Source organism: Bombina bombina, chromosome 7, assembly GCF_027579735.1.
Source record: "Bombina bombina isolate aBomBom1 chromosome 7, aBomBom1.pri, whole genome shotgun sequence".
NCBI classification, from domain to species: Eukaryota; Metazoa; Chordata; class Amphibia; order Anura; family Bombinatoridae; genus Bombina; species Bombina bombina.
Window position 1 is genome coordinate 151,933,678 of NC_069505.1, and position 25,065 is coordinate 151,958,742.

The following is a 25,065-nucleotide window of genomic DNA, read 5'->3' on the forward strand; positions in this document are numbered from 1 at the left end:
AGTGATTCTTGTATTATCTCATGAAGCAGTTATATGGCAGTGCAGAGGTTACATTCAGCATGCTTCACTGAGAGCACAGACAAATTCAGGTTCGTTACAGGATGACATGACTTTAATTCCTTTATGAATGCACAGTAGTGCAGTAACCAGTTAGAGAGTTTGTGAAATTGCATTGATATTTGTGTGTGTGTTTTGCAAGTTTAATAGGAGAATGAATATTTCTATAGTAGATCTCTGTACAATGTATCAGCAAGTAAATAGGTACTGCATTTGATGGATCACCACATGCACACACTGCTAATCGCCATATAGTCTTAGTTTTATGATTATTCATAAGCCAAATGCTTGTTAACAAATTAGCATTCTTTGTGGTACATATAGTAAAACTCAATTTTAGAGGATACATTAATAAACTCAGTATATTATTTCAAGGATGTTAAGTGCCTTTTCCCCAGAACACAAAACTACTTTTATTATGATGTTGTTTTGGCCATTCCATTTACTCCTTTGAAGACATCTTATACTTTTTTAGTTGAAGAGAATGGAAAGTAATTTTTGTTCCCTTTCATGTTTCAGATAGAGCAAGTGATTTAAAACAACTTTACAATTTCCTTCTATTATTTAAATTATTTATTTGTCTTGGTATCCCTTGTTGCTAAGGATACTTAGGTAGGCTCAGGAGTTGCTTATTGGTGGCTGCACATATATGCCTCATGTTATTCGCTCACACAATGTGTTCAGTAGCTTCCAGTGCATTGCTGCTTTTTCAACAAAGAATACCAAGAAAATTATACAAATTAGATAATAGAAGTCAAATGAAAAGATGATTAAATGTATATGTATCAATAAGAACAATTTTTAGGTTTCATGTCACATTTCATGATTCTCTAAAAATTCAAGCGGCAATTGAAGAGATTTTTCTCAAGTAGGATATTAGGCATAATTCATCGAAATTATTGGCCTTGACTTACTAAATGTAGAGGCTTTTTTCCCACCAGTTAAATAAACTTATATTTTTTCAGTGATTTTTTTTTCTATGCAGATTATTAGATTGTAAATAAATCACATGCACTAGAGTGCATATATTAACTAAAGTTGTTTCACTCTCTTGAGTGAAATATTTAGTTTATGTTCCCTCTAGGGCAAACACATAGATTTCAGAAAAAAAAAAATCTAAACTAAAAAACAAAACTATAAGTGTCTGAAGTTATAAATCACCATTACAAAATACATATTACATGGAGCATAATCACAATTTCCATTATATTATACATTTTACAAAACAATAGTAGATGCTGCTGTGTTTTGTGTATCAGAATATATATATATATATATATATATATATGTTGTTATATATATATATATATATATATGAATTTAAAGGGGCATGGTACTTAAATATGTTCTTTTTTATAATTAAAATAAGTTGTTTCAAAATATATTACACTGCTTTGTGCTTTGAGAAATGATTGTTCCTGTAATGAATAAAACAACTTTTACTTAAAGGAATTGTCCCTATCGGCCAGTGGGAAGTAGGATTGCTTTTAAAATTCATGCACAATATAAAATAAAATAAAAAATATGACTTTTGCTCTCTCATAAATATAGTACAAAAAAGTAATATGTCCCTTTAATTGCAACAATTAAAAAACAATCCTTATGTTCATGAGATCTTTCATCAAAATCAGTTTGTGAAATTATTTATGGCTATTTAAAGTTCACAAAGTTTTTAAGTGTAATAGAAACTCATAAAACTACACACATTGGGCTATATTTATTATAGTGCAAGCAGACATGATACAATGTAGCGTATCATGACCGCTGCACATCGATAAATGCCGACAGTATACGCTGTCGGCATTTATCATTGCACCAGCAGTTCTTGTGAACTGCTGGTGCAATGCCACCCCCTGCAGATTCACGGCCAATCGGCCTCTAGCAGGGAGTGTCAATCAATCCGATCGTATCCGATCGGGTTGTTTTCTGTCCGCCGCGTCAGAGCAGGCAGACAAGTTATTAAGCAGCGATATTTAGACTGCTGCTTCATAACTTCTGTTTTCTATATGGAGTTTGATAAATCGGCCCCAGGGTCAACCTTCTCTGAGTTAAATAGTTATCAAAATGTGGTGTCTCTTTTTCCATTGTTTTGTTTTTGAGGCTTTAAAAAACAAACAAACAAAAAAAAACCCACAAGTTATTGGTAACACGTGAATGCACCTGAATCATTGAGAACGATTGGTCAATAGGCAAAGTCCATGGAGCATATTTGCCAAATCAGCACAGTGGTCCACACATATAGTGTGCACATGGTGCCAATCTCAATGCTATATCTAAAACACCTTTTTGAATGTTGCTTTGTGGGTATTTATGAAATATGAGCTAGATAGAATTATGTATTCAAAACAAAGATGTGCCTGAAAATGATATGCAGATGTATCATTTAAAATTATATTAGTTGTTAAAAAAAAATTAAATAAGTAACATTTTAATGTTGATAAAGCAATGGCCACCAACTTTTGTAACCTAGATTTTCTCCTCTGCTGTGGTCAATTAAAGACAGCTATAAATGGATTACTAAAGTGTCTGATATAGCAGTGTTAAGTCTGGAGCCCAAACCTGCACTTTTTACAAGAATTTGAAAGCCCACAATGTTCATAATTAATTTTCAGGAAAAGGAAAACATAAGAAAAATATTTTGTAATTTTTTTTATCTATTTTTTGTTACTACATATAGTAAAATATTTTATAATATTATCTCAAAGTGCTTAATATGCTTTTAAGTCTGTTTTGATGCATGTAAGCAGTTGCCTATGGTCAGCATCAATATAAGATTTTGACCAAGCATAATACAGCTTTGCAAGGCACTCAGGCTGTGTTAATAAAACTGTGCATGTCATTAGAAGCATTGTTAGTCATGAGTGGGATAAAAGAGATTATTTAAGTTGTGTTCACTGCACAACTGCATATATAGGGCAGAGGGTGGTCCTGGTAAGGAAACATCATTTTCTACCTCTTCCTCACTTTTTTATTTAAACTTATTTTTCTCCTCTAATTTACCATTTATCTTCTCCTAAGTGAAGGATAAGCAAAAAATTAGCAATCTAAAAAGACTGATGATAACTCAACCTGTGCTTATTTATATGAAGTGATAACGTTAGACCAGGGTTTTTCAAAGTCTTAGGCAGTGGCTTCCCCTCTGAAGAAATTTACAAAACACTGCCCCCCATAATAGATGTTCCTTTATTTTTAATTTTAATGACAAAATTGTAATATTTATTTGTAGGTTAAATTTAGGGGATTTATATCTGAACCAGGGTTCCATATCTCTCAAGAGCTGATTCTGCTCAACCAAAAGAGTGCGTTACTCAAGTTTCAATCTGCACTTTATTACTCCTGGGTTAATCGCAAGTTGCTGATTAAGATAACAAAATGTAACCCAGTCTCTGAGCAACTTCAACCTCTATGTTATGACATGGCAAATGTCATTGTTGGTTCTTAAAAAAAACATTCTATGTTTTGCAAAAGTAAGCTGCTGGTTGTTGTCTTCCATAGAGTAGTGTGAAGCTTCATTTCTCCTTATATTCTCTAGTGCCCCCTGGGGAGGCCCACGTCACACATTGAAAACCACAGCTTTAGACTAACAGTAGAATTTTTAAAACATAATTAACAGATCTATGGATGATGCTAGAACCAAAAACATAAGTCTCCTAAAATTCAAAATACATCTTTCAAAGCAAACTTTAGTATAGTAAATGGAGTACAGTGGGGAGTGGGCAAGAATAATATAACCCCCACATAGCTTGGACCTTATTTTTATTAATATTGTGAATATTTTTTATTTACTGAGTGTTGTCAAGTGGATTTTATAGCACACACTGAAACACTTTATTATTGCTGTTGTTTTATCCCTGTTTTGTTTAATTCAGTAACACATTCTAGATCTCACGTTGCTCTAATGATTTTTTTCCTCCAACAACTGTAGATTTATTTGTGAAGTCGATGTATGTACTAACAAAGAAGCTAGAGGTTGAATGTTTTTATATGCTAATAATCAGGAAGAAACTGTAAAATATCTGTAAATTTATACTTAGCATTTTTATAATAATAAAAATAGTTTTTTATATCTCCCTATCCAACATCTATCCATCTAATCTCATTTACATTCCATAAAAAAGATAACTTAATTATTCAGTACAGAAATACATTTATTAGTCATGGAGTCTGAGTGATTATATATATATATATATATATATATATATATATATATATATATATATATATATGAGAAAAATGTTAAAATAATCTATTTTAATGTAGCCTTTTACTACAACACTGTTCTGTCTTTTTCTGTCTCTGACAAATGGGGTAAATACATAGTTAAAGCTATGCTCATGTGCCACTGCAGATGGATATACATCGGATGAACCTTTCACGGGCAGGCTTACATGCATATTTTCAAATCCTCATCTGAAGCAGAATAAGGTGTTAAAAAATATAGTAAATGAAGGGAATTTATAAGGTACAAAATTACACAAAATTCTGATTCCCCAGAATTGTGACAAAGTATGCATTCTCCTACCCCTTTTCAAACTCAGTGTAGAAAACATTATACAAACATGAAATAATTGTAGCAAAAACCTCCTATAAATTGACAAAATATTATCTATTTTTACACTTACCCAATTCTCCCATCTGTTTTGAATCATGTAATTATTTATTAGTTTAAAGAAACCTGCATATATTTGTCACAACATAAACAAAATGCTGATATGTGCTCATTATTATTATGCCAATTACTTGATAGGTGTAATGACATGAACCCCCCTCCCTCCCCCCCCCTAGTGTGAGGGCATAATAAATGCATCCCTGAAATAGGAACAATGTTGTAAGGTATTTGTCATTGTTATAGCAATCAGCAGAAGCTGGACAGACACAGGACCACTCATTTTTAAAAGTAGGATTGTTTGTTTCCAGCAAGGGGTCCCAAGTTAGCCTATCTATCATGGGAACAACAAAAATGGTTCTCATGCCCTTTTGTATATATGTGTGTGTTATGTATGTGTAGTTATATAAAACTTGAAATGTCTATATCCATTGATTGGTTAAATAAAAGGCACTAACAGTTTATTGAACCAAATATTTGTATATGTATAAAAAAAATAAAAATAAAAAAAAAAATATATATATATATATATAGATAGATATAAAAATATCACAGCATATCAAGTTCATGTTTGGCTTGATTTCCAAGCCTTTTGTCTTATGCAACCCATCAAAAAAATCAATACAAACAGTAACCCCCAGTAATCATTAAAAAATGGCGCCAAATTGAAGCCATTATGACACAATCTAAACTGTCCAATAATAATATTCCTATTTAGTCATTCTATCTTCATACTTCAGATCACTAAATAAAAATACCCCAATCAAGAACATATTCACTGATGGTTTAATAAATGGTTTCCATTAATAACATATGCATCACTATTAGATCTTTAATCGAGTTCATTACCTATAAAATAATCACATTATGACTTGTTCAACATCACTCACTGGTAATAACCTTGTTCCTGTGCCGAGTGTGAACACAGAAACAGCGCTAAGTAGCAATTTGTTTACAAGGTAACCATTGAGACCTTTTTTAATTATCAATTTTAACTATCAATCATCTTTTTAGTAACAAAGTAACAATAAATAAATCACTAATAGACATTTTGTACAGAATGAAACTATCTATATTATGTTGTTCTAATTAAAGTGCATTATACTTTATTGTTGATATTATAGAAAAAGAGATGCATAAATAATCTAAAAAGTTACCAAAATCAGCCATTGGACATAATCTGCCATAAACTATTTAATAGAGAATATATTAAGCCACTCCATTTGTTTGTTTGTTTTACTTTTTAATGAGGTATTTTTAATAACTTATTTTTTCTGGATATCTCACACAGAAGATTGTATAATGCAAAATCACAAATGTAACTCAATCCCCAATTCAAAGTGATATTAATCAACATAAATACAATGTATCTAGCAAAAGTTGCGCAAAAGTTCAATATATTGTATGCCCTGCATGCGTTATCCATTCAACCTTTGTATTGACTTAAACAGCTCCATTGATCTACGGTTTATCAGTATACACATAAAATGTATGTGTACCCAGCCACCTTGCACTTCCCAATTAATGCTCCTAAATAAGGTTAACTTAGAACTGGCAAAGAGCCTTAGGGGCAGATTTATCAAAGCTTCAACTGATAATAATATGATGGAAACCGCTTGAATCTCGCATCATATTCCATGCAAATTGAATCCGGCGTAATTAACAAAGCATCAATATCGTCAGATGTTGAAATGTGTGATGTAATGTACGCTCCCGCGATCTCAATCCAACGCAGATCGATGCTTGCATTATTCCAGGTGTTTCGAATTCACATTCGACTCTATTTGACCCTCTTCCCAATTGATCAAACATTCAACAGGTACGGTCGCGTCTATTCCGCCACAGCGTACCTATCGTTCAAACCGCCACCCCAAACCGCCACAATTGAGGCCGCGAATGCCATAGAAATAAATGGGAGTCTGAAAACCCAGAAAGGTTATGTTAGATGCTGCAAGAGAATGCAGCTTATTACATATTTATGTAAATTAGAAAGTTGATTACAATTGTATACTCTTTCTAAATCACACAGACAACAAATACGCATGTTCAGTAATTAATATGTTAAATAATATTATTATAATCACATGTAATTTCAAGGGACAGATTCATTTCAAAAGTAGTTTTAATGACAGGTAATGTCTGTCTGGCAGCTGGACTAGTAGATATAGGCATAAAAATGAAATAAATACATTATATACTATAGCTAACTTTCTTTTTATGATCAATCTAATTTCACCATGTTTAACACATGAAATACAAGTCACACTGTATTTCGCACCAAATTTGACGCAATACTCAAACTCCCAAACAACCCACAAAGTAGAGAAATTTTCTACCACTTTTTATTAGGAAATGCATAATCACATGATTTATGACATAAGCAAATCTAATTTAAATATACATTATATACTATCACTAACAAATCAAATTGCTAAATACTTGTGTCATTGATCACTCATCAGAACTTGCAAGTGCCATTTGTTACATTGTGGATTATACTTTAAAAGTATGTATATGTGAAATTAGTATTAAAGTTAAACATTGATGATGACATTAGGACACACAGTGTAATATTTTTGTCAATGATTTTAAAAATCAATTGATGTTTGATTCAATGTAATCTTAAAATGATAGCTCAAAGGGATAGTCCACCTAACATTAAACTGGCAGGAATCAGATACAGCAGAAATTATAATCACCTCTTTACTGTCATGATATTTTCAGTGTTTTTCTTCCTTCTCTTGAATTTCATTTTCATTAAGAAATGTCATTTTATATGCCAGTCCATTTTATAACACCTGTGTAGGGATCGTGTTTAAAACTGGACTGCATTCAGGAAGGGTTACACAGGTGCAGAGAGAAAACTGTCCCAGCTCTTAAAATATCCATTGATTGCATATAAATATATATGATACCCTGATTACATGTTATATTTGCATATTATTTTTGCTCAGAATAATAATACATTTACACTATATACATATAGTGGTATAAATAAACACAGAGATATGAAAGACAACATTGTTTAGAACAAAATAAGATTTAGGGTAAATATGCTTGGAAAAGATTTCTAACATAACACACACACATATATACATATATATATATATATATATATATATATATAAGTATTTGCAAAGATAAATGTACAAAAATGTACAAATTGTAGCATTAATAATGCATTAATAATGATTTTAAAAAAAGAAAACAACATGATATAGTCATATCTTGATTTCTAGAAATACAAATACACATTAATTTATGTGAAAATAAATAATAAAATAATGAGATATTATTGTTTGTTCAGGTATAAATCTAGCTATTTCTTGGACATTAACAGATGAAACATAAAAGATTAGCTTTAGAGAAATGTGCTTGTTCATGGACAGTAATGCTATGGTATAAATAAAGTTGGAAAAAACAGAATATCCGCAACATCGATGACTCTTATTTATCAACAGTCCAATGCTCATTGCTCCGTAATTGATGCACGTGTTTTTGACAGACTTTTAATACATAACATGTATGTGGATTTGCGGCAGCGATGTCTGGCAATGTCTGGCAAGCGTATTGACTCCAGTGAATGCACCGAAATTGACTCTTTGATAAATTGGCCCCCTAAAGTCAACATTCTTAAGATGTTAGATGACAGTACACATATTTTATATTTTTCAAATGGGACAACATAGCCTAATAAATAATGCATCTGCTGGTATTTCTGCATGGCCTCCCTTTTAAGTAGCTCCAGGTGTCAAACTCCCGCCCTGGATAATGGTAATCCTCTATCAGCCAAAATAATCTTCAACAAAAAGGGGAGATAAGTTGGTAAAATTAGAGATAAAATAAGCATTTTGGATACATACACTTCAGACGGTTTATCCAAAAGGCATCAATGACATTTGGGACTTAAAACTTTTTACTGGTGTTTGAAGTCTTTATTTATTTTTCATTTTCTTTTTCTATATATTAGATATAGATCTGCCACTTTTCTTTTTTGTTCTGGCCTTATCTATTTTATTGATTGATTTATTAATTCAGTTATTTATATACTAAAATATCAATGCATATCTATATCTGTTCGATCAGTTTCTAATACAATTTAATGTACATAGTTTCTTTCTTGCACCATGATTATGTGAACAATGTTGCCTTTGCATACATTTATTTTTATTTATTTTTTCCTAGTTTTGTATTATTTTTACAAACCCTTTTATAATGTGGTTTTAAAAATCTCGATATTGGGTGTACCTGTAACCGCTTTAGATTCCATATATTGCAGCTAGTTAAGGGTTAAATTACTATGTTTAAATACTGACAGGGAGCACAGCTGTTCATCCCTGATGAAGAGCTTGTATTAGCAGGAAATGCGTCGAAGGCAGTTCCTGTGTTCTGGGGTTGATTGATTTCTGTGTGTGCCATGGATATTACTTTTTATTGCAACTTGGAATAAAACTTTTGGATTTCACTGTATTCCTGATGGTATTGCCTGCAACTCCTTTTCTTCTTTTAATGGTTGTGTAGTCTTCAACATGGCCACGTTGTGCTCCGCTTCTACAAAATATCTGGTCATTGGTTGTTAGCTATGGCCCTCTCTAAGGCCCAATTCTAAAAAGATCCCTGGGCTGGCGAGATTCTATAACAATGCTGACCAGCTTTTCTATTTCCCTGGCGGAATTAAAAAAGCCACATTTTACTCTGAAAGGAGGGTGTCTTGCTAAGGCGCGTATACTGCATTTTCGTATGGGAAGGAGATGCATACATTACAAAACTGCACAATTAAATTTGTAATTTTCAAATGTTACAAAATAAATAATTGAGCCATCCTCACAAAAATACCCAGGAAAAAAAATTGTATTGTTCAGGTACATCAAAATTCATAATATTTTTTTTTTACCAAAAACCGTATATTATTATTAAATTATTATTTTTTTTTAAATAATATTAACTATGCACAGAGTAAATTATAGTTATAGTACACTGGATGTGCAATACAAAAGTAAGAAATGTGTACTTAAAGGGATAGTCAACACTTGCGGTAACATGATGCAATATTGAAAAATAAAAAACGAAGATCCTCATGCAGCATAGCCCTTTTGCCTTGCCTACTTGCTTCTTGTAGTAATCACCATCGAATTATTCTGAAAGAAAAACAAATCTATGCTTACAAAAATTACAGCAAATTTAAGGTGCAGTGCACTGACAACAGTGTAAATTGATTTGTATTAAGCGTAATATTCATGTTTTAAAACACAACAGTTTCTCCTTTTGTATTTCGCCCTCCATTGCAAATGTATACCTAGCAGAGAGATCTGATTATTTGTGTGGTAGACATCTCGCCACTCGCAAGGAGAGCCCTTTTTTAATAGAATTCCATGAGGGAATGCTGTATAATATACACACACTTATAATAAGCTGTTACATATAAACCAAGCTACAGCTGATTGTATTACTCTTGAAAGAGCTCTTTAGTACAGTATCTCACAAAAGTGTGTGTATATATATATATATATATTTATATATATATATACACAGTATCTCACAAAAGTGAGTACACCCCTCACATTTTTGTAAATATTTTATTATATCTTTTCATGTGACAACACTGAAGAAATGACACTTTGCTACAATGTAAATTAGTGAGTGTACAGCCTGTATAACAGTGTAAATTTGCTGTCCCCTCAAAATTACTCAACACGCAGCCATTAATGTCTAAACCGTTGACAACAAAAGTGAGTACACCCTTAAGTGGAAATGTCCAAATTGTGCACAATTAGCCATTTTCCCTCCCCTGTGTCATGTGACTCATTAGTGTTACAAGGTATTAGGTGTGAATGGGGAGCAGGTGTGTTAAATTTGGTGTTATCGCTTTCATAATCTCTCACACTGGTCACTGGAAGTTCAACATGGCACCTCATGGCAAAGAACTCTCTGAGTATCTGAAAAAAAGAATTGTTGCTCTACATAAAGATACCAAGACCCTGAAACTGAGCTGTAGCACGGTGGGCAAGACCATACAGCGGTTTCACAGGACAGGTTCCACTCAGAACAGGCCTCGCCATTGTCAACCAAAGAAGTTGAGTGCACATGCTCAGCGTCTTATCCAGAGGTTGTCTTTGGGAAATAGACACATGAGTGCTGCCAGCATTGCTGCAGAGGTTGAAGGGGTGGGGGGTCAGCCTGTCAGTGCCCAGACCATATGCCGCAAACTGCATCAAATTGGTCTGCATGGCTGTCGTCCCAGAAGGAAGCCTCTTCTAAAGATGATGTACAAGAAAGCCTGCAAAGAGTTTGCTAAAGACAAGCAAACTAAGGACATGGATTACTGGAACCATGTCCTGTGGTCTGATGAGTCACATGACACCGGGGAGGGAAAATGACTAATTGGGCACAATTTGGACATTTCCACTTAAGGGTGTACTCACTTTTGTTGCCAGTGGCTTAGACATTAATGACTGTGTGTTGAGTTATTTTGAGGGGGCAGCAAAATTGCACTGTTATACAGGCTGTACACTCACTACTTTACATTGTAGGAAAGTGTAATTTCTTCAGTGTTGTCACAGGAAAAGATATAATAAAATATTTACAAAAATGTGAGGGGTGTATTCACTTTTGTGAGACACTGTATATTTTATAAAATTAATAGACTGCTGGTTTTAAAACCTGTCCCCCAACTAGAGCAGGTTATTTTACCTGCTCTCATCCAAGGTAATCCTGAAAATCTGTCCTGTTAGGGAGGCTTGGGAAAGGTTTGAAAACCAGTGGCATAGACTGATATTGTCTGCCTGTAACAAAGTGGCTATCCAGATTCACCATGATTATGGTTATAGTAGGCTGCATACTTCCCATTTCATATATTTGGATCTAGTGTTTAAAACTGTGTAATGTGTAAATACATTTTTTCTTTATACCGTTAGTCATGGCTTGTGCTTGTTCTTATCTTTCAGATTGTAAAAGTAAAGTTTTATTTTAGCTGATGTATCTATCTGTCTAGGTTAAAGAGACCGTCTACTCCAGAATTGTTATTGTTTAAAAAGATAGATAATCCCTTTATCACCCATTCCCCTGTTTTGCATAACCAACACAGTTATATTAATAGCCTTTTTACCTCTGTGATTACCTTGAATCTAAGCCTTTGCAGACTACCCCCTTATTTCCATTATTTTGACAAACTTTCATATAACCAATCAGTGCCCTCTCAATTGTAACTCCACGGGAGTGGTCACAATGTTATCTGTATGGCACACATGAACTAATGCCCTCTAGCTGTGAAAAACTGCCAAATGCATTGAAATAAGGACTTAGAAATTAGCATATGAGCCTCCCTAGGTTTAGCTTTCAACAAAGAATACCAAGAGCACAAAGCAAATATGATGATAAAAGTGAATTGGAAAGTTGTTTAAAATTGATTTTCCTATCTGAATCATAAAAGTTTAATTTTTACTAGACTATCCCTTAAAGGAATCTGAAACTTGATATTATACTGTGGCTGTACAATGCCAGCATACCATTACAAAGTGCTTTGCAATGCTGTTTAGCAGCATTAGATGCACATGCATAGTGCATGAACTATCAGTTGATGGACAAAGTTTCCAGCTAGATAACCCGTACACGTATCTTCAAGGTGAGTAGGCAACAGATGCAATTTATCCACTGCCCCCCTTAACAACCACAACGTACCTTGTACGTTGTTGGTCGTTAAAATTTATTTTGGTTATAATAGCTGCAAACCCAAACTATTATACCTTCCCTCCAGCTTGCCTTTGGAAAAAAATGCAAGCCCCATAGAAAGACCTGTGATGTACATTGCTAGTCCTTAAGGGGTTAGTAAATGGAACCTACCAACTAGCACTAGCATAAGGATATTTGCACTTCACATTATTATTATTATATTTTTTTTAAGCTTTATTGTAGCAATTCATTCAAGCTAGTAAACTGGTACCAAAATGTTATGTCCCTTTAATTTCGAAATATAATCCAAACGTTGAGATGTTCATCTTAATAATTAAATACCCATATGAGTTTTAAATGCCACAGCATGATTCTGTTATTTCACTTTTTATGTAATGCAATATACAATTAGGAAATATATGAACGATCTGTTTGGAGCAGGAGTTTGATAAAATTACAATGAAATTCAATGTGTTTTTAATAACACGCTGTAAGATTTGAAATGCAAAATTTAGTACCAGACGGCATAATAACATAAGCTGCATCTGTGATGTGTTCTCAAGTTGAACTGAACTTAATGATCTGCACAGATTTAAAAAAAAAAAATAGTAGCAAGTGTTACATACTAACAGCGTGACATTTAAAGATAAAGGATTAAAGTGTAATCTCTTTTTTGCAGCATACTATTATCATTGTAGTATTTAATAGTTCATGGTGCGCAGACAACTATAGATGAGGAAAAGGCTTGGAACGTCAGAGACGTTACCCTCTGTGCAATCTTCTTTGTCTTGCTAAAGTCACATTAGTGTTATTGATATTTGTCCTACAGCATTTTAAAGGAGCTAATATTTTCTTAGTGAAATAGCCATATCTTTGGAGACATTACCTATTTTAAAGGCATTTTATTAGTGGGAAGGCTATTTAAGGTAAGGGCTACTTAATCCTAGCAATGTTTTAAAAGTTTGCGACATGCTCATTGAAAAATAATAATAATAATAATAATAATTTACAAAAAACAAACTATTTTAATTCATCATCAGTAACTTTTGCATGCCACCTGCAGCAATCTCAGAACATACAGGGAAGCTGGTTGGTACGGATGCAATGAACACACAGGTTCTCCCAATGCTCTGAGTCAAGCAAAAGTAAAACGAGGATTTTTTTTTTTTATGAAACAAATATATTTTTAATGGAATAATATATTTACATTTTTTAACAACAATGTTGCATTGTGGTAAAAAAAACTTTAAATAAAGCTATAAGTGGACCTGACCAGAACTGTGTATGGAAAGACACAGATGAACTTGTTTTTGGTAACATTCTAAGTGACCAAGACTTATGCGTTGTCTATAAACATAATATATACAAATAGTCAAAGGGGTAGATTAACCAAGCAGCAGATGTTGCTATCTACCTCCGTACTTTCCGGCTCGTCGGAAATGTAAGTTAAGAAGCAGCGGTCATAAGACCAGTGCTCCTTAACTCATCCGCCACCTCTGAGGTGGCGGACAGCAATAATCCCGATCGGATACCATCAGGTTGATTGACACCCCCTGCTAGCGGATGATTTGCCGCGAATGTGCAAGGGGCGACATTGCACAAGCATTTCATGCTTGTGCAATGATAAATGCCGACAGTGTATGCTACAGCAGATCATGTCTGCCCGCACATTGATACATCTACCCCAAAGTGTAGAGTGCTAAGCTTTTTCTTATGCATATCATTTTATAGGGAATTAATTAAAACAAACATTATTTGTTCATGCTTCTGGCAGATAATAACATAATTCATATTAGCAGCTGCAGTTTGTTTCAGTGCATGTCAATGGTAACCAATGGCTGTTCTATGGGGTGCACAATTTGTGGGGAGGTGCTTGTCCAGCTGTCTCTCTTCCTCTCACTTAACCACACTCTGGGCGTTATAGCCACAACCCTAAAAAGTCTAATTCCACATCCAGCTCTGCCCGTATAATATCCATGACTCCACCTTGTGGTACTGCCCACAGCCCTCCCTCAATCAGTGCCTAGCTTCCTGAAACATTTGCATGGTTATGTGTTTCTTCCCTATTTTTCTTTTTTTTCTCTAGCACTTCCTCTATAAGTAACACTGAATTTATAGCCTAAATACCTAAGTGCAATCAATCTATATCGAAATCTGCAAGAGACAACTCTGAGTTAATCTATGGATTTTTTTTTTAACTACATCTATAACAAAACATATTTTTAATAGAGAAATTAGTGCAAAATACATTTCTTGTTCGAATAGCTCATGCTTAAACCTTAAACCTCCCTTGAACAATATAATATATATATATAAATATATATATGTATGTATATATATATATATATATATATATATATATATACTGTATATACAGTATATATATGTTTATGTATATCTATCTATCTATCTATCTATCTATATATATATATATATATATATATATATATATATATATACACTGTGATTATTACTTGCAAGAATATGTATTTTTTCTCTTTAGCCTCAATATTTATATAAAGTTGGCAAGTGGCACTTTATTTATTGTTCTTCATAATCTGGATAACTATATTGCAAACAAAAAATATCATAAAGATGTCAGAACTTGCGGGTTCCTTGCAGTGACTGCCTGTTAAACTCAGACTCCCTGATCTATTTTGAGAATTTGTAGTTTAATAAAAACAGTACTTTGTTTTAATCCAAGTAGATTTGCTATTCAGGCACATAAATTCCCGGCTCTTAAACCTGGATTACAGTTAATGAAACCTGCTACAGCATTTTGCTTAAGTGTTGAAAATGTTATATAAGATAGTACTGTTAATGCAAGACTGACTCAGAATTATATTGGTGTGAAATTTGTTGGATTTTAAGTATATATCAGAATATTAAACATCAATTGTATTGAATTGGATAGTTTGACTTCTACACCATAGGGTACTTACATAGGGGCTTTTGTAGTAGTGACAAAGCTCTGCATTGTTTTCTAGCTGTTATTAAGACATACAGGTGCTACCAATTTATAATAAAGAATCTGTAATTTATCTTCTATAAATACAAACTTAATCTGTTAGTCAAATTCTACACATAGAGGCCTATTTATCAAAGGTCTTGCGGACTGGATCCGACAGTGCGGATCAGGTCCGCAAGACCTCGCTGAATGCGGAGAGCATTACGCTCTATGTATTTAGCATTGCACCAGCAGCTCTTGTGAGCTGCTGGTGCAACGCCGCCCCCTGCAGACTCGCGGCCAATCGGCCATCAGCAGGGAGGTGTCAATCAACCCGATCGTACTTGATCGGGTTGAATTGTGGCGATTCCTGTCCACCTGCTCAGAGCAGGCGGACAGGTTATGGAGCAGTGGGGAGCAGTGGTCTTTAGACCGCTGCTTCATAACTGCTGTTTCTGGCGAGTCTGAAGACTCGCCAGAAACACGGGACCGCAAGCTCCATACGGAGCTTGATAAATGGGCCTCATAGTGTAACCTGTCAGTCATTTAAAAAACAAAACTAAACAACTAAAAATAATACTGAATCCTTTATAAACAAAAAAATAAAGTCATATTGAAATGTATTGACCCTGAAGTTCACAATAAAAACACTTAAAACATACTGATTTAATACAAACTTATAAGTGCATAAAATAGTAATAAAAACAATAAACACACAGAATTTTAATGAACACATTATGGGGTAGAGATCAGGTTCCTCTGAAACTGAAGTTAAAGGGACAGTCTAGTCCAAAACAAACTTTCATTATTCAAATTGGGCATGCAATTTTTAACAATTTTCAAATTTACATCTATCACCAATTTTGCTTTGTTCTCTTGTTATTCTTAGTTGAAAGCTAAACCTAGGAGGTTCATATGCTAATTTTTAAGCCTTAGAAGGCCACCTCTCATCACAGGGCATTTTGACAGTTTTTCACCACTAGATGGTGTTAGTTCATGTGTTTCATATAGATAACACTGTGCTCACGCACGTGGAGTTCCTAGGAACCAGCACTGATTGGCTAAAATGCAAGTCTGTCAAAAGAAATGAGATAAGGGGGCAGTTTGCAGAGGCTTAGATACAAGGTAATCATAGAGGTAAAATGTGTATTAATATAACTGTGTTGGTTATGCAAAACTAGGGAATGGGTAAAAAAAGGGATTATCTATCTTTAAATACAATACATATACTGGTGTAGACTGTTCCTTTAAGAAGCAGTGCTTCTCAAGAACTTTGCTCCTTAACTCATCCGCCACCTCCGAGGTGGTGGAAAGCAATCATGCTGATCGGATACGATCGGGATGATTGACACCCCTGCTAGCGGCCGATTGACCGCAAATGTGCAGGGGGCGGCATTGCACAAGCATTTCACGATAGAAATGCTTGTGCAATGATAAATGCAGACAGCGTATGCTGTCGCCATTTATCGATGTCTTCCTGCACAATGATAAATCGACCCCTAAGTGTAAATATAAATAATTTGATATGACCACTCTGAAGAGGTTGTAGCAAATTGAAAGTACCAGGGTTTTGATTGGTGAACTATGTATTGCTGCTGTAGTTGTCATTTAAAGGGAAGTCTGTAGTATGCAGGGGATTATGAAGATCGAGCATGATTTTGCTGGGCAATAGCCTTTCTAAAGGGACACTAAACACAAATTGTAAACTACATGATTATAAATATTCAAATTTAAGAATAATTTTACAATGAAAACTGCAGCTTTATTTTGTCAAATGAGTATATTGTTTTATGTTTATTCTGTTCACTGATTTTCCTGACCCCCCAGAACAAAAAACAGCAACAAAAAAACCCTGCTAACCAATTACAAACTAATATTCAGATATAGCACAAACACATGCAGAATGGGGTAGCATGCACTCTTGTGTTTCTTTAGTGGTTTAGTACTGATTCAACTTGGTTACTATTGCAAATAATTATTTGCCTTTCATGATTGATGATGCAAAACTGATAATCCACCTTTTAGAAGCAAGTGATACCATATAAGTTAAGGGAGAGAGGGAAAAGTAAACAAAAAACTTGCATAAATTGCCTTAAAGTATTAACCCAAGCCTCCCTGGGAATAAATGTATATTGCAATATTGTTTCACTCACAATAATAAAACATTTTATGCATTGTTGAAATGCCAAGTTTAATGGTCATTTAAACATTACATTGGCACAATATGCATTTGTCTGGTGCATGATTATGGGTGCTGCTTGATAGGTATGCACAGTGTCCATGATAGTGTAGATAAAATGGCATCTATTTATCAAGCCGTCCGCAGCGTATTTGTGGCGAGCCTGATTCCCCTTAGTTATCAAACCCTACAGATTGGCAAAAGTAGAATTTTGTGACGTAACATACGATCCGCAGGGCAAAGTCCGACACAAATCGATGCTTACGTTATTACAGATGTTCCGAATGCAAATTCGGCACTATCTGACTACTTTTGCTAGTTAACAAATTCCTAACAGGTACGCTCGCCACTATTCCAGCCCAGCGTACCTGGTTTTCAATCCGCCGCCCTGGAGTCGGCGGATACCATAGGAATCAATGGGAGTCTGAAAGCAGCTGAAAGCTTATGTTCGCTGCTGCCCGATATCCCATTGATTCCTATGGTAATGTTTACACCTAACACCCTAAACTGTACCCCGAGTCTAAACACCCCTAATCTGCCGCCCCCTACACTGCCGCCACCTACATTATACTTATTAACTCCTAATCTGCCGCCCCCTACACCGCTGCCACCTACATAACGTTATTAACCCCTATTCTGCCCCCCTACACTGCCGCCACCTACATTATACTTATTAACCCCTAATCTGCCGCCCCGACACCGCTGCCACCTACATTATACTTATTAACCCCTAATCTGCCACCCCCTACACTGCTGCCACTATATTAAATTTATTAACGCCTAAAACTAAGTCTAACCCTAACACCCCCTAACTTAAATATAATTTAAATAAATCTAAATAAATATTCCTATCATTAAATACATTATTCCTATGTAAAACTAAATACTTACCTATAAAATAAACCATAAGATAGCTACAATATAACGAATAGTTACATTGTAGCTATCTTAGGGTTTATTTTTATTTTACAGGCAAGTTTGTATTTATTTTAACTTGGTAGAATAGTTATTAAATAGTTATTAACTATTTAATAAACTTCCTAGTTAAAATAAATACAAAAGTAAATGTAAAATAAAACCTAACCTAAGTTACAATTACACCTAACACTACACTATAATTAAATTAATTCCCTAAATTAAATACAATTAAATACAATTAAATAAAATTATCTAAAGTACAAAAAAAACACTAAATTACAGAAAATAATAAACACATTACAAGATTATTAAACTAATTACACCCAATCTAATCCCCCTAACAAAATAAAAATGTCCCAAAGTAATCAGCTCAAATCCCCCCAAACATTAAAACCCACCACCCACACAACCAACCCTACTCTAAAACCCACCCAATACCCCCTTAAAAAAACTAACACTAACCCCTTGAAGATCACCTTACTGGGAGAAGTCTTCACCCAACCGGGCCAAAGTCCACAACGAATCCAGCAGAAGTGGTCCTCCAGACAGGCAGAAGTCTTCATCCAGACGGCATCTTCTATCTTCATCCATCTTCTTACGATGTGTTCTTGTTGAATGAAGGTACCTTTAAGTGACGCCATCCAAGATGGCATCCCTTAGATTCTGATTGGCTGATAGCATTCTATCAGCCAATCGGAATTAAGGTTGAAAAAATCCTATTGGCTGATGCAATCAACCAATAGGATTTAAGTTCAATCCTATTGGCTGAACCAATCAGCCAATAGGATTGAGCTTGCATTCTATTGGCTGTTCCAATCAGCCAATAGAATGCAAGCTCAATCCTATTGGCTGATTGCATCAGCCAATAGGATTTTTTCTACCTTAATTCCGATTGGTTGATAGAATTCTATCAGCCAATCTGAATCTAAGGGATGCCATCTTGGATGACGTCACTTAAAGGTACCTTCATTCAACAAGAAGACATCGTAATAAGAGGATGCTCCCCGTCGGATGTCTTGAAGATGGAGTCGCTCCCTGCCGGATGGATGAAGATAGAAGATGCCGTCTGGATGAAGACTTCTTCCCGTCTGGAGGACCACTTCTGCCGGATTTGTTGAGGAATTCGGCCCAGTTGGGTGAAGACTTCTCCCGGTAAGGTGATCTTCAAGGGGTTAGTGTTAGGTTTTTTTAAGGGGGTATTGGGTGGGTTTTAGAGTAGGGTTGGTTGTGTGGTTGGTGGGTTTTAATGTTGGGGGGGATTTGTAATTTTTTTACAAGTAAAAGAGCTGATTACTTTGGGGCATTGTCCCTCAAAAGGCCCTTTTAAGGGCTATTTGTAATTTAGTGTAGGGTAGGGCTTTTTTATTTTGGGGGGGCTTTTTTATTTTGTTAGGGGGATTACATTAGGTATAATTTGTTTAAAAATCTTGTCATTTGTTTATTATTTTCTGTAATTTAGTGTGTTTTTTTTGTACTTTAAATAATTTTATTTAATTGTATTTAATTTAGGGAATTATTTTAATTGTAGTGTAGTGTTAGGTAATTGTAAGTGTAATTGTAACTTAGGTTAGGTTTTATTTTACAGGTACTTTTGTATTTATTTTAACTAGGTAGTTTATTAAATAGTTAATAACTATTTAATAACTATTCTACCTAGTTAAAATAAATACAAACTTGCCTGTAAAATAAAAATAAACCCTAAACTAGCTACAATGTAACTATTAGTTATATTGTAGCTATCATTCGCCTAGATTACGAGTTTTGTCGGTAAAGACCTGCGGTGCTAACAAGCCTTTTTTTTCTAGCGCTCCCTTAAGACAACGCTGGTATTAAGAGTTGTCTGAATGGCTGTGTTAGCCTCAGAAAAGGGAGCGTTGAGCCAAATTTAGCTTCACTTCAACCCGCAATACCAGCGTTGCCTACGGTAGCGGTAAGATGGAAAAACTCGCTCGTGCACGATTTCCCCATAGGAAACAATGGGGCTGAGCTGGCTGAAAAAAAACCTAACACCTGCAAAAAAGCAAAGTTCAGCTCCTAACACAGCCCCATTGTTTCCTATGGGGAAACACTTTCTATGTCTACACCTAACACCCTAACATGAACCCCGAGTCTAAACACCCCTAACCTTATACTTATTAACCTCTAATCTGCCGCCCCCGCTATCGCTGACACCTACATTATATTATTAACCCCTAATCTGCCGCTCCAGACACCACCACAACCTACATTATAGCTATGAACCCCTAATCTGGTGTCCCTAACAACGCCGACACCTATATTATATTTATTAACCCCTAATCTGTCCCCCCCAACGTCGCCGCCACTTACCTACACTTATTAACCCCTAATCTGCCGACCGGACATCGCCGCCACTATAATAAATGTATTAACCCATAAACCACCGCACTCCCATCTTGCAAACACTATAATAAATTGTATTAACCCCTAATCTGCCCTCCCTAACATCGCCGCCACCTACCTACAATTATTAACCCCTAATCTCCCGCCCCCAACGTCGCCGCTACTATAATAAAGTTATTAACTCCTAAACCTAAGTCTAACCCTAACCCTAAAACCCCCCTAAGTTAAATATAATTTAAATAAAATGAACTAAAATTACTATCATTAAATAAATTATTCCTATTTAAAACTAAATACTTACCTATAAAATAAACCCTAATATAGCTACAATATAACTATTAGTTACATTGTAGCTATTTTAGGATTTATATTTATTTTACAGGCATCTTTGTATTTATTTTAAGTAGGTACAATAGCTATTAAATAGTTAATAACTATTTAATAGCTACCTAGTTAAAATAATTACAAAATTACCTGTAAAATAAATCCTAACCTAAGTTACAAATACACCTAACACTACACTATCAATAAAATAATTAAATTAACTACAATTATCTAAACTAAAATACAATTCAATAAACTAAAATATAATACAAATACAAATACATAATAATCTAAGCCCCCCTACAATGTAACTAATTGTGCTAAAAAGTACACTAACACCCATAAACTACCTATTAACCCCTAAACCGAGGCCCCCCCCCACATCGTAAACACTTAACTAAAATGTTTAACCCCTAATCTGCCGACCGGACATCGCCGCAACTTTAATAAATATATTAACCCCTAAACCGCCACACTCCCGCCTTGCAAACACTAGTTACATTTTATTAACCCCTAATCTGCCATCCCTAACATCGCCGACACCTACCTACATTTATTAACCCCTAATCTTCCGACCCCAACATCGCCGCTACTATATTAAATTTATTAACCTCTAAACCTAAGTCTAACCCTAAGTCTAACCCCCCTAACTTAAATATAATTTAAATTAAACAAAATAAATTTAACATAATTAAATAAATTAATCCTATTTAAAACTAAATACTTACCGATAAAATAAACCCTAAGCTAGCTACAATATAACTAATAGTTACATTGTAGCTATTTTAGGATTTATTTTTATTTTACAGGCAACTTTGTATTTATTTTAACTAGGTAGAATAGTTATTAACTATTTAATAACTACTTAGCTAAAATAAGTACAAATTTACCTGTAAAATAAACCCTAACCTAAGTTACAATTACACCTAACACTACACTATAATTAAACCAATTATCTAAACTACCTACAATTATTTACAATTAAATTAAATAAACTAAATTAAGAAAAAAAAAAACACTAAATTACAGAGGGAAAAAAAAGAATTACAAGAATTTTAAACTCATTACACCAAATCTAATCCCCCTGATAAAATAAAAAAGCCCCCCAAAATAATAAAATTCCCTACCCTATACTAAATTACAAATAGCCCTTAAAAGGGCCTTTTGTAAGGCATTGCCCCAAAGTAATCAGCTCTTTCACCTATAAAAAAAAATACAATACCCCCCACATTAAAACCCACCACCCACACACCCAACCCTACTCTAAAACCCACCCAATCCCCCCTTAAAAAAAACTAACACTACTACCTTGAAGATCACCCTTCCTTGAGCTGTCTTCACCCAGCCGGGAACAAGTAGCCCTCCAGAGGGTCCGAAGTCTTCATCCTATCCGGCCAGAAGAGGACATCCAGACCGGCAGAAGGCTTCATCCAGGCGGCATCTTCTATCTTCATCCTTCCGGAGCGGAGCGGGTCCATCTTCAAGACATTCAACGCGGAGCATACTCTTCATCCGACGGACGATGACTGAATGACTGGTCCTTTAAATGACGTCATCCATAATGGCGTCCCTTGAATTCCGATTGGCTGATAGAATCCTATCAGCCAATCGGAATTAAGGTAGGAAAAATCCTATTGGCTGATTGCAATCTGATTGGCTGATCCAATCAGCCAATAGGATTGAGCTTGCATTCTATTGGCTGTCCCAACCAGCCAATAGAATGCAAGGTCAATCCTATTGGCTGATTGCGTCGGATGTCTTGAAGATGGACCCGCTCTGCTCCAGAAGGATGAAGATAAAAGATGCTGCCTGGATGAAGCCTTCTGCTGGGGGGATTGGGTGCGTTTTAGAGTAGGGATGGGTGTGTGGGTGGTGGGTTTTAATGTATTTTTTTTTACAGGTGAAAGAGCTGATTACTTTGGGGCAATGCCCCGCAAAAGGCCCTTTTAAGGGCTATTTGTAATTTAGTATAGGGTAGGGAATTTTATTATTTTGGGGGGCTTTTTTATTTTATTAGGGAGATTAGATTAGGTCTAATTAGTTTAAAATTCTTGTAATTCTTTTTCTTTCTGTAATTTACTGGGGGGGGGGGTTCTTCGTAATTTAGTTTATTTAATTTAATTGTAATTAATTGTAGGTAGTTTAGGTAATTAGTTTAATTATAGTGTAGTGTTAGGTGTAATTGTAGCTTAGGTTAGGGTTTATTTTACAGGTAATTTTGTACTTATTTTAGCTAGGTAGTAATTAAATAGTTAATAACTATTTAATAACTATTCTACCTAGTTAAAATAAATACAAAGTTGCCTGTAAAATAAAAATAAATCCTAAAATAGCTACAATGTAACTATTAGTTATATTGTAGCTAGCTTAGGGTTTATTTTATCGGTAAGTATTTAGTTTTAAATAGGATTAATTTATTTTATTATGTTAAATTTATTTTGTTTAATTTAAATTATATTTAAGTTAGGGGGGTTAGACTTAGGGTTAGACTTAGGTTTAGGGGTTAATAAATTTAATATAGTAGCGGAGACGTTGGGGGGGCAGATTAGGGGTTAATTAATTTAATTTAGTTGCGGCGACATTAGGGGGGCAGATTAGGGGTTAATAAATATAATGTAGGTGTCGGCGATGTTTGGGGAAGAAGATTAGGGGTTCATAAGTATAATGTAGGTGGCGGCGGTGTCCGGAGCGGCAGATTAGGGGTTAATAATATAATGTAGGTGGCTACGATATTGGGGCGGCAGATTAGGGGTTAATAAGTGTAATAATAGGGGTGTTTAGATTCAGGGTTCATGTTAGGGTGTCAGGTGCAGACATAACTTTTATTTCCCCATAGGAAACAATGGGGCTGCGTTAGGAGCTGAACGCTGCTTTTTTGCAGGTGTTAGGTTTTTTTTCAGCCAGCTCAGCCCCATTGTTTCCTATGGGGAAATCGTGCACGAGCACGTTTTGCCAGCTTACCACTACCGTAAGCAATGCTGGTATTGAGGTGAGATGTGAAAACTCGTAATACCAGCGTTGGCTTAAGTGAGCAGTAAGAGAAAATTGCTCGTTAGCACCGCACCGCCTTACCGACAAAAACTCGTAATCTAGGCAATAGAAAACTATAATACAAAAAAAAATGTGCGACCTCTAACAAATGAGAGAATTATTTTTTTTCATTAATATCTTTTTAATGACAGGGTATGTCAGCTCTCATTTTTAAACTAAGGGGTTAATCAGTGTGGGTCTCACCACCAGATATAGCTGACTGCCCCTGGGGTGAGGCATGCTGTAATAGTGCTATTACTGACATAAAACTTCCCTTAATGACATGCAGCATCATACCATTATGGGGTTAAACTCATATCATAACACACCAGATTCTTCTTTATCACAGGTAAAACAGTATATGTATAGGGTTAAATGTTATCATGCTGTTTGCCGTATTATGAACTCAAGTTAATTTCCTTAACCAAGTTATACATCATGTGTAGGGTGATTGTCTGCCATCATTATATATTGATTAAAGTTACAGTATATTTCCTAGAGTTAATCAGTTATTTGATCACATTCAGTAATTTACTGATTGAAGTAGTCATTTCAGTAATTTGTGTACTCACTGTACCGCTAAACTAACTCAACTTGAAGGACCTTTTCGCCGTACTTTTTATTGCTTCACTTCAATAATTTGTAATACTTATTTAATATGTGGGAAGTCATTTAGCAAACACAGAAGGAAAGTTGTTGGGGTTTTTTCTCTTTATTGCAGCTAAAACATATTTTGGGAATAAAAATATGTCTCCAATTTTTATAAAAAGAAACAAAAAAAAGGAAATATGGTGAGCCAGTGAAAAGAGGCATATGGGTAGCAACCAATCACAAGCTAGCTCCTATTGATGCATTGCTGCTCATAAGCCTATGTAGATATTATTTTTTTAAAGGGATACAAAACCCATTTTTAATTTCATGATTCAGATAGAGCATGCAATTTTAAGTAACTTTCTAATTTACTCTTATTATCAA

The 25,065-nt window shown here is 34.7% G+C and overlaps 1 protein-coding gene across 1 annotated transcript in view; it reads left to right on the top strand.

Annotated features, from left to right (window-relative positions):
* The window catches only part of LUZP2 (leucine zipper protein 2), a 1,349,153-nt gene that overhangs the window by 1,091 nt on the left and 1,322,997 nt on the right, over positions 1 to 25,065 (top strand).